Below are 14,062 nucleotides of genomic sequence, written 5' to 3'. Positions count from 1 at the left end.
CATTCTAAATGGAGAAAAATTGAAAGCATTCCCTCTAAGAACTGGAATAAGACAGGGATGCCCTCTCTCACCATTTTGATTCAACATAGTCCTTGAAACTCTAGCCAGAGCAATTAGAGGAAAGAAATTAAAGGGATATGAATAAGAAAAGAAGAACTCAAACTATCACTACTTGCCAACGACATGATTCTACGAGGATCCAAAAAACTCTACCAGAAAGCTTCTAGAACTAGTAAATGAATTCAGCAAAGTAGCAGGACATAAAGTCAACACCCATAAATCAAATGTATTTCTATACATCAGTAATGAACCCTAGAGAAATCCAGAAAACTACCCCATTCACAATAGCCTCAAAAAAAAAAAAAACTTGGGAACCAATCTAACAAAAGATGTGAAAGACCTCTACAATGAAAACTACAGAATACTAAAGAAAGAAATTGAAGAAGATCTCAGAATATGGAAAGATCTCCCATGCTCTTGGATAGGCAGAATTAATCTGGTAAAAGTAGCCATACTACCAAAACTGTTATACAGATTTAATGCAATTCTCAATGACATTCTTCATAGAACTAGAAAAAGTAATCATGAAATTCATTTGGAAAAATAAGAGATCCAGTATAGCTAAAGCAATCCTCAGCAAAAAGAGTGAAGCAGGTAGCATCACAATACCAGACCTTAAACTATAATACAGAGCAATAGTAACAAAAATAGAATGGTATTGGTACCAAATTAGACAAAATAGAAGACACAGAGAGAAAACCACGTAAATATGGTTATCTCATACTAGACAAAAGTGCCAAAAAATATACATTGGGAAAAAAAATAGCCTCTTCAACAAATGGTGCTGGGAAAACTGGAAACCCTTATATAGCAGAATGAAATTGAACCTCTATCTCTCACCCTGCACAAATATCAAAGTGGATCAAAGAGAGACACTAGAACAGAGACCCTGCACCTAATAGAAGAAAAAGTAGGCCCAAATCTTCATCATGTTGGCTTAGGACCTGACTTCCTGAACAAGACTCCTAAAGCACAAGAAGTAAAATCAAGAATCAATAAGTGGGATGGATTCAAACTAAAAAAGCTTCTTCACAGCAAAGGAAACAATCAAGAACGTAATGAGAAAGCCCACAGAATGGGAAAAATCTTTACCCAACGCATCTCAGAGCACTATCTCCAGGATATATAAAGAACTCAAAAAACACCAAAAAAAAAATAAGTAACCCTATCAATAAATTAGCTAAGGAACTGAACAGACGCTTTACAGAAGACTAAATACAGTCAATCAACAAACATGAAAAAATGTTCATCATCTCTAGCAATTAGAGAAATGCAAATCGAAACTACTCTAGGATTTCATCTCTAGTCAGAATGGCAATTATCAAGAATACAAGCGGGGGCTGGGGATGTGGCTCAAGTGGTAGCGCGCTCGCCTGGCATGCGTGCGGCCCGGGTTCGATCCTCAGCACCACATACCAACAAAGATGTTGTGTCCGCCAAATACTAAAAAATAAATATTAAAAAAAATCTTTCTCTCTCTCTCCCTCTCTCTTCTCTCTCATTCTAAAAAAAAAAAAAGAGTACAAGCAATAATAACTGTTGGCGAGGATGTGGGAAAATGTACACTTATACATTGCTGGTGGCACTGCAAATTGGTGAAACCACTATGGAAAGCAATATGGAGATTCCTTAGAAAATTTGGAAAGGAACCACCATTTGATCCAACTGTCTCACTCCTTGCTCTATACCCAAAGGTCTTAAAATAAACATACTGCCATGACACAGCCACATCAATGTTCACAGCAGCTCCATTTACAATAGCTAAATTGTGGAACCAACCTAGATGCCCTTCAACAGATGAATGGATAAAGAAACTGTAGTATATATATATACACAATATAATATTACTCAGCATTAAAAGAGAATAAAATTATAGCATTTGCAGGTAAATGGGTGGAGTTGGAGAATATCATACTAAGTAAAGTAAGCCACTCCCCAAAATCAAAGACGAGTGTTCTCTCTGATAAGGGGATGCTGATCCATAATGGGGGTGGGGGGATGGGGAAATAATAGAGGAATTTTGATTGGGTAAAGAGGAGAGAGGGGGTGGGGAGAGGAGATTAGGGTAGGAAAGATAGTGTAATGAGATGAACATCATTACCCTAGGTACATGTATGGCTGCACATATGGTGCAACTCTGCATTGTGTACAACCAGAGAATGAAAAGTTGTGCTCCATTTGTGTACAAAGAATTGAAATGCATTCTGCAGTCATGTATAACTAATTAGAACAAATTTAAAAATAATATATATATATCAAATGTAAAATAACTACTTTAATGTATTACATTTATAATTTTGTAAAGCAACTTTGAATGGCAGTAGTTGATGTTTATATATTTTATATATAGACTCCAGACTGCTTAGAGAAAAATTTCCAGCAATTTAGAACAAAATAAAATCAGGAGCTTAATGCAAACTCTGACTCAAGACAACACTTTACTCTGCATGCGTGAGCTGCTATGAGTCATTATAAACATTGTTCCATCTACAAACATTAACTGATTCCATTTTTGTGCCAGTCATTGTGCTTAAAAGTACTAAAATACTAAGACCATGGTGATGGAACATATTCCAGACCTAAAAGAACCACAAAGCAACAGTCCAGTGGTGACACTGGACAAGGAAATCAATCACATTTTAATATGGTTATAAAGAAAGGAGCCAGATGCAATGGGAGTACAGAGAAAGAGCATACGACCTGACCTGAAAAGGGGTCAGGGAGGGCTTCTCGCAGAGGCTGGCACCTCAACTCTCTTGATGGCTCAGAAGAAGTAAAGGCGTCTGAAAAGATGAAATGGGTTTTGTAGTTGTTTGGTGGTTCTAAGTAACAGCAGCTCTGTGAACATGCTATAACCAGACTGCATGCTAATACAAGTTCAATTTGGTGATTTCAAAAATCAAGAAGATAACCGTTGGTTATGTTAATAGTTTAATAATTTCCATATGTCCTCTAGTCTTCATTTTTACATAGGGAAATCCCTTCATATAAAATAAATATTTTTTAAATCACCAGCAAAAAAAAAAATACCCACAAATCTTGAACCAAAAACAGTGATGGAAAGTAGGGGAGTTCTCTTTCCCTGTAAGTTATTGTATCACTTGAATATGTGTATGCCTTGTAAGTCAATTTAACTCTGAAAAAGAGCACAAGGAACAACGAGCTTACTTACCACAACTGGCTCAGACAATAGCAACCTTAACTTCCTTAGTCATTAGCTTTTTTTTTTTTTTCCCTGTTTTTACGTTTCAGTTTGTTTTATTTTGTATGTGCTGGAGATAAACCCAGGACTTTGCACATGTCAGACAGGTGCTCTAACACTGAGCTATATTCTCAGCCTGTCATTCACCTTTTTGGGTTTTTGTTTGTTTGTTTTGGTACTGGGGATTGAATCCCTATGCTCTCAACCACTGAGTCGCATCCTCAACCATTTTTAAGATTTTATTTTGAGACAGAGTCTCACTAAGTTGCTTAAGGCCTTGCTAAATTGCTGAGGCTGGCTTTGAACTCACAATCCTCCTGCCTCCGCCTCCTGAGTCGCTGGGATTACAGGTGTGCACCAACACACGTGGCTCATTAGCTTTTAATACAAATTTAAAAACAGCACTTGTGGTAGGCAGCTCTTTAAATGGCTCCCAGTGATCCCTGCATGCTGGTGTTCATCACATAATCCCCTTGTCCTTGAATGTGAGCTGGACCTGGTTACCTATGGACCTAGTTACCTAGTTACCTGCTTTTACCTTTTTCTATGGCAAAAGCAACAGATGTCACTCCTGAGTCTAGGTAACAGACTGACTTCTGTCTGCCTTGCCCACTCTCACTCTTGTGCTTTTCTTGCTCATGGAAGCCACTTTCCATGATCTGAGATGCTCTGTGGAGAGGCCCATGTGACAAGAAATGGAGATTTCTGTTGCACAATTAACACAGAACTGAGACCTTCGTGCCAACAGCCTGCAAATATCTGAACCCTGCCAACAATATGAGTTTGGAAGGGGGTCCTTGGCAGTGGAGTCTGGAGATGAATACATCAGTATTTTGCTTGCAGCCTTATATGAGGCCTTGAACCACAGCCAGATGGCTCAGAGAATCAAGTTTATTGTTCAGCCTGCTAAATTTGGAAGCATTATTTTTTATGCAGCTATAGGTAACCATTACAAAGCTGGAAAAGGAATAATGATATATCCCATCTCCACTCCTGGAGTGAAAGTTAGTTGAGGAAAATCCAACATCATTTTTTAATGTTTGCAGAAAATCCCAGTGGGCACATCATCTTCATGATCTGACAGCACCAAAGAACCTGGACAGCTGGTCTTCCTCCTGCCTGATCACCTGTCAGGTAACTTAGCTTCCTCAGCGCCTCAAGTAAAAACACTTAGCCTATCATGGAATGTTTTAATTTCATCTTCAAATCTGAAACTTAATTTTGCTGGATATAAAATTCTTGGTTGGCGTCTGTTTTCTTTCAGAGCCTGAAATATATTATTCCAGGACCTCCTAGCTTTAAGGGTCTGGGTTGAGAAGTCAGTTGAGATCCGAATTGATTTCCCCCTATACGTAATTTGATTTTTTTTTTCCCTCTCACAGCCTTTAAGGTTTTATCTTTCTTCTCTGTGTTAGTTATTCTCATTATAATATGTCTTGGTGTGGGTCTGCTGTAATTTTGTACATTTGGGGTCTGTAAGCCTCTTGTATTTGATTTTTCCATTTCATTCTTTAGGTTTGGGAAGTTTTCTGCTATTATATCATTGAAAAGATTGTGCATTCCTTTGGTTTTTATCTCTGCTCCTCCATCTATTCTGATTACTTTTAAATTTGGTCTTTTCATGTTATCCCATAATTCTTGGATGTTCTGTTTATGGTTTCTTACCATCTTCTCCACATTCGACTCTACTTTCAAGATTACATATTTTGTCTTCATTGTCTGAGTTTCTGTCTTCTAGGTGGTCTAGTTTGTTGATGATGCTTTCTATTGATTTTAATTATAAATAATTTGGCTTACTGATTCCTTCATTTTGAGGATTTGTGCTTGTTGTTTTTTTTTTTCATTGAAGTGCTCTTTCACTTCCTGGATTTTTTATTTGATTTCACTCCTTATATTATCCTTTAATTCACATATCAATTTAACTATATACAATATGAACTCCTTCTTGGACATTTCTTCTACTGTGTTGAAGCATCTTGGTTTCTTTGGGGCACTTTATTCCTTTGTTGTTGTTTTTTTATGTTGTTATTGTGTTTTACCACCTGAAAGTATGGCTCTAAGGCAGGATAAATTCTACCCTGTAGACCTTAGTGTCCCTAAAGGTTTCCAGCGCTTCACATTTACTGTGAGACCAATAACAACAGCACCCAGTGTACACAATATATAGCCTCAAACCTAATAGCTCCATTAAGGCATCTATTTCTTTCTTGCATTAAACCAAAATGATAAGTTCAATAACCATCTATGGTGCAAACAGGATATTTGTTAAAACGATTTACAGTTTCAAATAGTGGATGAGAGAATGGAGGTATTCACATGAGAGGAAAAGAGAAGCTAGAAGTTAAAATTCACAGGAAGAGTGGAAGAGGAGCTGACAGAGATTGGCTGTTGGTTGGAGAAAAGTGGGAAAGAAAATAGACAAGAGAGAGGAAGAATATAAACAAAGAGAAAAGAAGTTAAAGACATAAGAATACAACAAAAATGCAAAAACCCCGTTCATGTATCATTGTCCTCCCATTGTCCTCCACACACCGATGCATAAAAAACATCCTTTTCCAAATGTGGTAGAGAGATTAGTGAATCAAAAAATAAAATAAATCTTGCTGGAAAGTCAAACTGTCTCTGTCAGTGTTCAACAGTTTCTCAGCCCTGTCTCTGACATCTCTTGGGATCACGAAAACCAGATCAGCCTTGCAAACCCAGTCTCTATCCCATCCATCTGTTGCTGGTGGAACTGCAAATTGGTGCAACCACTGTGGAAAGCAGTATGGAGATCCCTCAGAAAATTGGGAATAGAACCACCATTTGACCCAGCTATTCCACTCCTTGGTTTATAACCAAAGGACTTAAAATCAGCATACTATAGTGATGCAGCTACATCGATGTTTGCAGCTCAATTCACAATAGCTAGACTATGGAACCAAACTGGGTGTCCCTCAATAGGTGGATGGATAAAGAAAATGTGGTATATATACTCAATGGAATATTAATTAGCTTTAAAGATGAGTGAAATTATGGCATTTGCCAGTAAATGGAGTTGGAGAATACCATGTTAAGCAAAATAAGCCAATCCCACAAAACCAAAGGCTGAATGTTTTCTCTAATATGTAGACACTAATTCACAATAAGTTAGAGGGCACTAGGGAAGAATAGTGTTACCTTAGATTAGGTAGAGGGAAGTGATGAGAGGGGAGAGGAGGGAATGTGGGGATAGGAAAGATAGTAGAATGAGACAGACATTATTACTGTATGTGTATATGTGACTACATGACCAATATGATCCTGCAACATGTATACTTAGAAAAATGAGAAATTATATCCCATCTATGTATGATATATCAAAGTGCATAAATGCATTCTACTATCATGTATAACTAATTAAAACAAATTTTAAAAAACAGTCAAATCCATTCTTGCCCTCAAGAATAGCAAAAATAGTGAAATTTGATTATTCTTCATTTTAAATGCAAATTATATTACAATTAAATCCTCACTCTTGAATCGTGTACTTTTTAAGTTGTTTATCAATTCTCCTTTGAGAAAATGAAATTATCTAAAAGTGTGAGGTTTAGGAGTTGGGAGTTAGTGCTGGGAATCAAACCCAGGGCCTTGTGCATACAAGGAAAGCACTCTACTAACTGAGCTATATCCCCAGCCCCTGAAATTATCTAAAAATGAATAAAGGATACAGTTTAGTTCAGATTCTATAAGGGAATTCCCTTAATTCAGCCAACATCCTTATGTATTTCCAATCACATTAACACTGGGTTTCCTAGACGGCGTGTCTAGATGATTCTTGGAACACCTGCTCTTGGAAACAATGGGCAAACAAAAACAAAAATAGTGAAGGATACTATGGTAACTAAAGAAAAAAAAATGCAAGCCTTTCCTATGCAAAACCCATGTTATCCCCAAAATGAGAAATGTAACCAAAACATATCTATAGAAATTTTTCTGTTGTGATGAAAAATTTCTTATAAGAGAATATTTTTTTTTGCTTCACTTTGGCCAAAATGATAATCAAAAGATCATATCAGCAAAGTTTTATGTCTGTAATCATTTTCAGTAGCTGGTTGAGAGAGCTACCTACTCAAAAGATAAAATTACATCCTTAATTGTATCTGTGGATAAATTTTTCCTTTGAATTTGGAGCTACTGTTGCTGACATAGTTTTACCCTGTGGGTATAATTATGTCCTAAATCCTTTTCTAATACCAAGTTATTACATCTTGACTTCTAAAATCAGGATAGTGCCTGTTATCTGGAAATCTTGAAGCTGCACCTTATACTCTGATCTCCACAAGGAGGTACCAAATAAAGGTCTATTCTGATCTCCCCACCACCACCTTTTTTTTTTCTCCCTCTTGAGCTGGGGACAGAACCCAGAGCCTGGCCCATTCTAGGCGAGTGCTCTACCACTGAGCTATACTCCTAGTGCCCACCTTGCCTTTTTAAATTGCTGTATGGCAGTGACTGTCCTTGTTGAAGGACTTCCTGAGCGGCTTGTCTTCTGCAGAGTTGAAAGCAGCACCTACCTTTCCTCTAGGAGCCTTGTAAATATCCTCTCCACACCTTTTAATGAGAATCTCCATACTTACACCTTAAATTCAACCTGCCTGCTACCAGTAACTCCTATACCCACAAATCCTTACAGATTTCTCTTTCTTAAGGTAAATACAACCATATCAAATATGGTCTCTAAAAAAGAATTTCTCCGGTTTGTCAGTGGAAATTATGGAACTTCCCTGAATTAGGGAGAGGTCAACAGTAGACTGACAGATATACAGAGAAACTGTCTTTATTTAAAAAAAAACATATCTTGCCAGGTGCAGTGGCACATGCCTATGATTCCAGCTACTCAGGAGGCTGGCAGGAGTATTCCAAGTTTGAAATCAACCTGGGTAGCTTAGCAAGACCCTATCTCAAAAAAAAAAAAAAAAAAAGGTTGGGATGTAGCGCCCCTGGGTTCAATTCCCAGTACACACACACACACACACACACACACACACACACACACACACACACACAATATCTTAAAGGTTGTGCCAAGGAATGTTTCTATTTTAAGCTGACATTCTCACCTTTCCACCCTAGAAAAAAAATAGCTTGCCTCTCTTCCCCTCATCAGGTAGGAAAGGAAAGTGATTGCACACTGTTTTTAATTGCAGGTTTACATAAACCCACAATTCCAGAGCATTGATTTGTTGGACTGTAATCTACACTTTAACACACTGAGCTGCATTTAGGCAGCATGCCAGATGTGTAAAGTTGGAATTTAATGACATTTCAGTAGCGGCCCCAGAATTTAGTACAGGACCACTGTCGAATACTAATGTGCAACTAACAAGAAAACAGAAGCAACTTCTTTTTCAGTTACCTTTTTTGTCCCTTTCCTGAAGATGGGGAGGCAGAAAGTAATTAGTCATTTCATGGAAACTTCATTTCATAAAAGAAGCACCCAGATTTTGGACATGCCAGTCTTCATAACCATGTGAGCCAATTCCTCAAATAAACCTAGATACATTAAAAAAAAAAAGAAAGAAAAGAAAAACTCCAAGCAGAAGCAGCCATGATAGTGGCAGCATTGTGCCTGACACTTAACAGTCAATCAAAGTTCAATTTTTAATGCTTTAAAAAATTATGCTGCCCATTGTTGTCTTTCTTGATGATTTGATCAAGCATTTTGCTTTCTGTGAATGATCATGTACATAAGAGATATTGTAAACAAAATAGCTTTGTGATAACTTTAATTCTCCATTTCTTTTTAAGTAAAAGAGAAAGAAGAAAATCTAATTGGGGGGGGATCAGTTTTTGTATCCTAAAGAACAGTTTCTCAAGCTCAGCACTATTGATGCTTTGGATCAGGTACTACTTTGCAGTAAGGAAACCAATCTGTGCATTGTAAGATGTGGCAACATCCAGGCTAGGTGCTGGTACACCACCCAAGAGTAACAACTAAAAATAGCTGGGGACCCTTGGCAGCAGTCAGGAGATGCAATGGAAAACAGACCCCAGTTGAGAACCATCTCTAAAGAAAGATTAAGCGAAGTTTAAAAAAAAAAAAAAAAACTTGTTGCATTCTGTATTTTAAAAATATTTCAGACTTACAAAAAAATGTTGTTGCATTCTGTATTTTAAAAAATTTCAGACTTACAAAAAAGCATGAAGACAATGAGCACCCACATACTGAGAAGCCTGCCTAAGAAATAATCATCCAGGCGGGCATTGTGACACATCTTGTAATCACAGCTAGGACTGCAAATTTGAAGCCAGCCTCAGCAACTTAGCAAGACCCTGTCACAAAAGATAAAAAGGGCCTGGGATGTAGCTCAGTGGCAGGGTGCTCTTGGTTTCAGTCCCCAATACCACCCACAGATAATTAATAATAATAATAATAATAGAATATTCTAAAAACACAACTGAATTCTACTGTGAACTCCTCACATTTCATTTTCCTTCCCACCCATCCTTCAAAGGGCCTGATTTTGGTGTTTGGTCAGTGCCATGTATGTATGGTTAGAAGTTATATACAGTTTCACTAACTTTTGTACCTGGTCTTCAGAGTTTCTCATGCCTACACAAGCCTAAATTTGGATTTCCACCACCTTTCTTAATAAGAATGGTATAATGCCTTAGTTCTAGTCACCATTCTTCCACTTTGGATATTTTTTTTTCACTATCTCAATCGATCTGGGTTTTATGGTAAATACTTATATTTTTGTTTTTATGGTAACTATTCATATTTTTCCCTGTGCTTCTCAATTCATTTGCCATGCATACCTTCTGCATCACACCTTATGTTTGGGATCACTTTCCTTTAGAAATTATTTGTTGACTCTTTGATAATCTATTCAATTTCTGCTTTTCTGAAAAAAATCTCTATTTCCTTCTTATTTTATGTTGGCTTATCCTGGGTCTGAATGCCTGCATTGAGAGTTATGTTCCCTCAGTGCTTATCCCATGACCATCTGGCTTCTTTTATAAATTCCCATGTCTATAATCTGTCTTTTCCCTGTTATTTGGTTTTAAAATATTCTATTTAACCATATTATTACAATATGTGTGAATGTAGGTTTATTTTCATATTAGTCTTGTGACTCCATGTTTCTGAAATCTAAAGATATATCTTTTATCAATTCTGGAAAATTCTTTCATAACTCTTAGTCTTTTTTCGATCTCTTCATTTTATCACTATGATGCATATTTCTCTTAGCAATGTCTACACTTCCCTTTCACTGTGCAGTGAATGCTTAATTGGAATGACCATATTGCTGGTTTCTAGAAATTTTATTTAGTTCTTTTTTAATTGTCTTGCTCTTTCTCAATATTATCTTCTTCTTTTTCCATGTTACTGATTTTCTCTTTTTTTCTTTAACCATTTTATATTCTGTATTCCAAAATCCTATTACCTAAGTTCCTTCAGAGTTCAATTCTTTTTTTTTTTAATGTCAGGCTATATATATATATATATATATATATATATATATATATATTATTCTTTTTTTTAATTGGTTGTTCACAACATTACAAAGCTCTTGACATATCATATTTCATACATTAGATTGAAGTGGGTTATGAACTCCCAATTTTACCCCAAATGCAGATTGCAGAATTACGTCGGTTACACATCCACAATTTTACATGATGCCCAATTAGTATTTGTTGTATTCTGCTACCTTTCCTATCCCCTACTATCCCCCCAGAGTTCAATTCTTTTACGTGTAGTTGTAGCTGTGATCAAAATACTGACAAGATAAACTCAGAGAAGAAACAGTTTATTTGGGGCTCATGGTTTCAGAGGTAGAGTCAGCAGACTCCATGGACCTGGACCCCAGGGGATGGCAAGACATCATGGTGCAGGGGCTTGGCAAAGGAGAACGTCTCAGCTCACACCAGACAAGAAGGAGAGGGGGCGGGGAGAGAGAAGCTAAGGACAAGCTATAATCTCCAAGGGCCTGCTGCCGGTGACCTACATCCTCCAGTCAAGCGCCAGCTGCCCAGAGTTACCACCCGGGAGTCCATTTAAATTACCAACGTGTACTCGGTCGCATTTCATTGTCCCCCACCGGTCCCGGCCGTGGTGGGGCTGGAGATCATCCTGGGTAGGTTTATCTCGATGTTTCCATGGAGAAGACGACTTGCACAGATGCTCGCACTTACCCCTGGACGGCGACGGAGGCGGTGGCCGAGCCAGCGCTGGAGGGAGCGGCCGGTGTGGGGTGTGAGCCAAGGTTCCCGGGGTCGCATTGCGCGCCGCCTGGGGGGAGGTCGCTGCTCCTCCTTTTGCAGCACGCTCGAAGGGGCCGACTTGCGGGACAGCCTGCCGGTCTCCGGTCGGGGGACAGCCCCTCCGGGACGACTTGCTTTCACACGTGTTCTGAGAGGGACGCGGCTCTCCTAGTCATCCGCAGCGGGGAAATCCACCGCGCATCGGATGCCATTCAATCCCACGGAAATCCGGCTGGTTGGCCTCGTGGGTGGCGCTGTGTGCAATAAGTTCTTTCGAGTAGTTTTGTCTTGGCTGGAACAGTAAAGTTAACAACTTTAAAATAAAGGGTAGTATGTACAAGAAAATGAGGATGAATAAATCATCCCTGGTTTTCAAAAGAGAGACCACATTAAACTTAGACACGTGAAGGCTGCATCCCCTGCCTTCAGAGCCAGCAGGTTCTCTGTTCTGTAATCAGTGTGATTCACAGGAGCTTCTTCAGTGACAAACGAAAGGAGCCCAGGGAGTGGAAAATATGATTTCTTTATTGGTTTGGGATTGGCTGTGACCTCCAGCATTTTCATAGGAGGGAGTTTCATTTTGAAAAAAAAAAAAAAAAAAGGCCTTCTGCGACTTGCCAGAAAAGGATCCATGAGAGCAGGTCAAGGTGGCCATGCATATCTTAAAGAATGGTTGTGGTGGGCTGGACTACTGTCAATGGGGGGAATGGGGGCAGGCCAGGAGGCCAACTTCGCTGCATATGCCTTTGCACCAGCCACGCTAGTGACTCCACTGGGAGTTCTCAGCGTCCTCGTAAGTGCCGTTCTTTCTGCATACTTTCTAAATGAAAGACTTAATCTTCATGGGAAAATTGGATGTTTGCTAAACATTCTAGGATCTACAGTTATGGTCATCCATGCTCCAAAGGAAGAGGAGATTGAGACGTGAAATGAAATGTCACACAAGTTAGGTGATCCAGGTTTTGTGGTATTTGCAACAATTGTGGTCATTGTGTCCTTGATATTAATCTTTGTGGTGGGACCTCGCAAAGGACAGACAAATATTCTTGTGTACATAACAGTCTGCTCTGTGATTGGAGCGTTTTTCAGTGTCCTGTGCAAAGGGTTTGGGCATCACCATCAAAGAACTGTTAGCTGGAAAGCCTGCACTGCGGCACCCCCTGGCCTGGATTCTGCTGCTGAGCCTGGTCATCTGTGTGAGCACACAGATCAATTACCTAAACCCTGCCCTAGTCATATTCAACGCTTCCCTTGTAAAACCAATATATTACGTTTTCTTAGTTTTAACTTGTTCAGCTATTCTTTTTAAGGAGTGGCAAGATATGCCTGCTGATGATATCATTGGGACTCTGAGTGGCTTCTTCACAATCATTGTGGGGGTATTCTTGTTGCATGCCTTTAAAGATGTCAGCTTTAGTTTAGCAAGTCTGCCTGTGTCTTTTCGAAAAGATGATAAAACAATGAATGGCAATCTCCCTACTATGTATGAAGTTCTTAATAATAATGAAGAAAGCTTATCCTGTGGAATTGAACAACACACTGGTGAGAATATCTCACGGAGAAATGGAAATCTGACAGGTTTTTAAGATGCGATTTAAAGGTTAATCCATAATTATGTTATAGTGATTTTGAATATCAGAATCTGTCTGAAAAAGCATTGTCCTCAAATAATGTTCTCTAAAGACGATCTTTTTAAAGATTTCACTAATTTGGACCAAGAAGTTACTTTTCTTATATTTAAACAACGGTGGCTCACTAAAAATGGCCTCAGTATGTGGCCAATTTCTATTAACATTGTATTATTGTAGAGGTATTTCACATTTTGATTCTTTCTTCAAAATCTAAATGCACTAATGACAAGTTTTAAGTCTATAAAAATGCTTTATTTTTTCATTATTGATGAAAGTCTGAAATGTACATTTGTCATTCCCACTCCCATCAATCCCTGATCATATAAGGCTTTTTGATTGTAAACAAGAACAAAACTACCCCAATACATTATCCTCTGATTTATCTTACCTATAAAAATGGCTCCTGTTCGGATGAATTATTTTGATGTTGAAATGTTAAAGGGAATCCTAAGTTACTAAATGAAGGAAACTCACAGACAAAAAAAAAAAATGGTCGGAATCATGCCAAGGAAATATTTCTTAGGCTATGGCTTGTCACCACACATGCGGTTTACTGTGTGCATTGGATGGTATTCTTAGAACCCTATTAAACCAGCACATCGTGCATCAGCTGGGCTGGGCTCTGCTTTGTACCTTGGCTGGATTTATTCTTCAGTTACTTTAATTCCATGGGAACCTTTATGACCATTTTATATCAGCTCTTGTACTTTTTGGTCTATTTTCATATTAAGTTAATTGTTATTTAGACCTTTTAATAAGTGGGAAATAAAATCAGAAGAAAAGAAAAAAATTATTAACATGTTAAATGGATTAATCCACTGATGAGGTTACAACTCACATCACTGCCTAAAATGCCCCCTCTGAACCTTTCTGTAACAGAGACCATGAGCTTCCAAACTATGAGCATTTCAGAGGACACTTCATATTCAAACCATAAAAG

General features: G+C 38.3%; 1 pseudogene; it reads left to right on the top strand.

Annotated features, from left to right (window-relative positions):
• The first annotated feature begins 11,204 nt into the window (after positions 1–11,204).
• On the top strand, positions 11,205–13,728 carry LOC101960056 (magnesium transporter NIPA2 pseudogene; annotated as a pseudogene).
• Positions 13,729–14,062: the final 334 nt, after the last annotated feature.

Source organism: Ictidomys tridecemlineatus, chromosome 15, assembly GCF_052094955.1.
Source record: "Ictidomys tridecemlineatus isolate mIctTri1 chromosome 15, mIctTri1.hap1, whole genome shotgun sequence".
Taxonomy (NCBI): domain Eukaryota; kingdom Metazoa; phylum Chordata; class Mammalia; order Rodentia; family Sciuridae; genus Ictidomys; species Ictidomys tridecemlineatus.
The sequence above is the reverse complement of the archived record's forward strand: the minus strand, read 5'-3'. Positions and strand labels throughout refer to the sequence as shown.